The following is a 5,097-nucleotide window of genomic DNA, read 5'->3' as shown; positions in this document are numbered from 1 at the left end:
TCTTGCCTGCATGGTTTCTGCTGAGAAGTCAGAGCTTAATATAATTTGCTTGCATCTGTAAGTGACACTTTTCTTCTTGGATACTTTTAGGATTCTTTCCTTTTCTTTGATTTTGGAGAGCTTCATTACTATATGTCTCAGTGACTTTCTTTTGAGGTCTATCCTTCCTAGGGTACAATCAGCTTCTTGAATATTTATCTTCTCATCTTTCAAGATGTTAGGGAAATTTTCTTCCAGAAGCTCTTTAATTATCTCCTCTGTGGACTTCTCTGATTCTTCCTGTTCCAGAATGCCAATAATTCTTAAGTTGTTCCTCTTCATGTTATCCAGCATGAATCTTAGACTCTCTTCTGATTTTGTTATCTTTTTTTTCTGCTTGCTCTTCTATCTATTCTGCTCCTTTCCCCTTTCAGTGTATTGTCTAATTTGATATTTTATTATTAATCATCTGGACCTTAAACAATTCAAAACCTGTAAAATATATATTTATATATACAGGTTTTGAATTTTTATACAGGTTTTGAGTTGTTTCCAATACTGTATCAATTTTGTTTGATTGTTCTTGTAGTACTTTCCTGACTTCTTCCTTGTTTTCCTCCATATCATTTTTCTGAATTTGTTCTCTGGCAAATCCAATACCTGCTCTGCCTCTTCTGGGGAGCCTTTGTCTGTATCCAGCTCCTTTTGTTTCAGTTACTCTTTTCTGTTTTTGGACATATTTTGAGGTCTTTTGTTGTGTTTTGCTTGTCATTTCCAGTAGTTATATGGAGTTTTTTAAAGCTTATATGGATGTTTGTTGTGTAATTAAGCTTACTGGGTACTTACTGGTGGATATGATCAGGAGATAGGCTTCTCTTTTCGCATGTAATGTTTAGCAGCTGTTATTAGCTCTTGTCTTAATGGTGAAATATTATCGGGTATACTTGTAACTTGGCTATATTACCATGATTGTTGTCTCTTCTTTGGTAATGTAGGGAGAAAAAGCTCCTACTTCCAGAAAAAATGTGTGATCAGAAGGACCAAAAGCAGAAGCAATATGAAAACAGAGACAATAACCACCACTTTGAAACAAAAATAAAACTGTGGCCCACTAACTCAGGCTCCTCCTTTAGTCATAACCGTAGAGGTATGCAGATAGATATTGAGAAGTTCAATTAGGTATCTGCATATACACAGTGTATTCATTCTTAAGATAGTTGCATCTTTTTTTGTTGGGATTTTACAGATTGTTCATATGGTTTCTCTGTCAAGCTGGACGGGCCTGCTTTTATCTTGCTAGGTAGGCCAGAGTAAAGGGTCCTGCACAAGTTAATTTTAGGGCTGCAAACCCTAGGCTGATGTCATAAGCAGCTGCCAAGCTCTTTCTCTCTGTGTTGTGGGGAAATTATGGGCTCAGCATTTATTTATTTATTTATTTATTTTTTTGGGGGGGGGCGCAACCACCCACCTAAAGGTGTCCAAATTGGGCAAAGAAGGCACAACAGGGAAGAGGAGGAAAAAAATGTGTAGAAATCCCCTGGAACCTCTTTTTGCAAATGTCACTGCATGGCTTTTAGCACTGGATCCTTGTCTCAGTCTGGCTGTAGCCCCATCCTCTGAACTCTGCCAGGGTAGGATGGCCACAGAGTGTGTCCCATCTCAAGTGATTTCTAACTCACAGAATTTTTCTTTATGTCATGATTATTCCACTTGCATGTGCTGGAATCTAACACCTGTACCAGAGTTCTGGTGTTGTTCCATGAGCGCAGCTTCTCTGGGTTTTCAATCTCTCCCCCATGGAGCCATTCCTATCTTACTTTCTCTGCAGCCCACCAAAACCAGAACTCCAATTAACATTTAAACAACAACAACAACAACAACAACAAAACCAAACCTCTTTGTCTATTAATACAATTACATACTTTTAAGGAAAGTATGATACTGCCACAGGCCAAATTAAAATTATTGATATATTTTTACAAATCTCTTTAATATCTTCTGGGATAAAAGAAATCTTTGTTATAGTATCATAGTCCTTTTTTATTCTATTACAATATGTTGTTTTGGTTGAAATATATATAGAAAATATGTTATCATGCACTTGTATGCTTGGAAAAAGTTAAGGATATTTTAGTAATTTGATATTATTATTGTGTTTTGATACTACAATAAAACTCAGAAGTGGTGACAACTTAATAAATAATTGTAATTTCGAATCTAAACCCTTATTATTGTTGTTGTCATTGTTAAATGCCTTTGAGTTGGTTCCAACCTGTAGCAACCCTGTATAGGGTTTCTGAGGAGCAGCTAATGAATTTGAATCCCTGACTTTACAGTTCAAATGACTTTGTGGTAATCTACAATGCCACACCAGGTCATCAAACCATTATTAAAATGTTTACATATTAATATCCTCTCCCTATATAAATTAAGTCCACTGATCTATTTAGTACTTTGAATGGCTTTTTAATCCAAGTGTGATTTTGTAACATAATATATTGATTTTTTGGAATATAATGGTTCACAGAAAAATGCAGATATTCAAAATAGAACATTTTGCAGTAACAAAATAAATACATTTATTGCTATAATCAGTCATCTCATAAGAAAGATCTGAAAGTATTAGAAAGCATGTAGAGATGTTTTGCAGGGTACATATTTTCTGAAATACAAATTTGTATTTAAAACCAAAATTTTATTATTATCTACTATTTTTTTCTATTTGTCTTTAATTTATAGAAAATGTTTGTTAAATGCCCAAATTTTATTAGTACCAATTGTCAGTAGTAACCCGTTTTTATTTTTTTATAGTAGTAATTTCACTCTTTTGTTCTTAATCATTCCATTGTTGTTGATGTTAAGTGCTGTCAAGTCGGTTCTAACTCATAGTCACCCCTGCATAGGGTTTTCAAGAAGCAGCTGGTGAGCTTGAACCATTGGCCTTCCGGTTCAAACCAACCTTAAAGTTCAGTGCATTACCTATCCTGCAGTGTCACACTAGGATTCTAGGTAGGATTAAATCAACTTGGCTGATTTTTTTCAACCAGACCCTTTGGCCTTTGACACTTTAATATACTTCTGAGCAATTGTGTGGTGATCCCTAAGATTTCCAATGATTGGCAATGAGCAATTTAAAGACAGATGCAGCAATTCTGAAAGTGGGTGATGACTTTCTTTTCATTTTCTTTTTTGTATCCCCTGAAATCTTGGTAGCAAATAAACAAATTCCTCTCTGAGCTCATTTCATTTCTATTGAATCATGATATGTTCAACCCATAAGCAACCATCATATTCTGCTGTATTATTTTCCCTGTTTATTTACTCTCAGTTCTGATACCCATTGAGGATATTGCATGGTGTCTACATTGTTAAAATTATAAATTTATAAAAATGTTTTGTCACTAACACAGGTTCATTCATTCATATTACACAGAATTTTCTTCAAATCCTCTTAATGCCATATATATTTTAGTTTTTCTGTTTTGATAGTCTTTGTTTTATTTTGTTTCAGATATATTTTGTATCTGATAATCAGTTTCTATACATTGGATTAAATTATCCTGGAGAAATGTAACTCTCATCCTACATATTACGTGCTAAAATAATACATTATATGTATTTTTAGCAACTGATATTTAGTACCCCTGATGTGGTGCTTTAAGATCAGTGCTGGACTGTGAACCACAAGTAGTTCAAATCCATTTACTTCTCCTTGGGAACTCTATATAGGGTCATTAGGAGATGAACTGACTCTAGGGCACATAACCACAAAACCACATTGCATTAGTTATCTGCACTTTGTAGCATGTGGCATGTTTTAAGTCTAGATCACAAGTACTCAATCCTTCTTTATTCTGGGAACTGGACCATGGGCTTCTGCAACATTATCTTGTATGAGGAGGTGAAACAGCAGACTCAATAGCATGTACAGGGTTCTTAAGCATCCTAAAGAAGCAGAAAGTTAATTTTCATGTAATAGTCATGTATGCAATTATGAAACACCTTTCACTATATCATATATTATAAAATGAAAATGGTTACAGAGAATTACTGAGCGATTGTGTAACAAGTCTAGATTTAAATGTGCTACATAGTATATGATAACTAATTAAAGGAAGTTTATTATTGAGGCTACAATATGGGTGAATGTAAACAATGTTTCATGTATTTCATGTATTACATAATGTTTTCTATATCACTAGGTGTGAAAAAAATTTTGTGAAATAAACTGAGGGGCAATGCCTGTTAGCATATATAATTTTTATTTCAAATTTATATCTGTTAATTTTGGATTGTTGTTGTTGTTGTTAGGTGCCATAAAGTTGGTACTGAATCATAGCGACCTTATGAACAGCACAGAGAAAAATTGCCTGATCCTAGGCCAACCCCACTACTGTTGCCATGCATGAGTGCATTGATGCTGCCATTTTGCCAATGCATCTCTCTGGGGTAGGGGGTGGGGGGCTCTTCCTCTTTTTCTTTGACCCTTCACCTTACCAAACATGATATCCTTTCTCCAGTGACTAGTCCCTCCTGACAATATGTCCAAAGTATGAGAGATGAAGTTTGGTCATCCTGTCTGCCAAGGAACATTCTAGCTGCATTTCTTCCAATATAAATCTGTTGGTTCTTTTGGCAGCCCATGGCACTTTCAATATTCTGCTCCAACACCATAACTCAAAAGCATCATTTCTTCTATGGATTAGATAGACAGAATTCTAAAATATTTGCCATTCCAGTGCAAAAATAAAATAAAAAATAAAAGCAAATTCGTTTGTTATGCTACTCCTAAATCTTTCTACATTTGAGTCTGACTCAGAATCACATTCTATGGATATTTGTGTTTTTATAATAAATTAATCTGCTCAGGCAAAAGAAGTGTTGATGATGTAGCCTGCCTTAAACTAATTTAGAAATTAAGTAACTCGAGTTGACTTTGAGTTGACATTCCCTGGCTTGTAGATGCATTACTCAAGCATCTGCCTACATCATCACATTGCTTTCTTTTTTAGTCTCAGTGTACTAATAATGTCTATATTCTTAAATGGACACCCATTGTTGACTTAGGGTCCCTCCTAGTTCAGTAGATCATTTTATCTAGTTTTAACTGCAAAGATT

This window comes from Chrysochloris asiatica, unplaced genomic scaffold (genome assembly GCF_000296735.1).
Source record: "Chrysochloris asiatica unplaced genomic scaffold, ChrAsi1.0 scaffold00352, whole genome shotgun sequence".
Lineage (NCBI taxonomy): Eukaryota > Metazoa > Chordata > Mammalia > Afrosoricida > Chrysochloridae > Chrysochloris > Chrysochloris asiatica.
Note: the sequence above shows the minus strand (reverse complement) of the source record.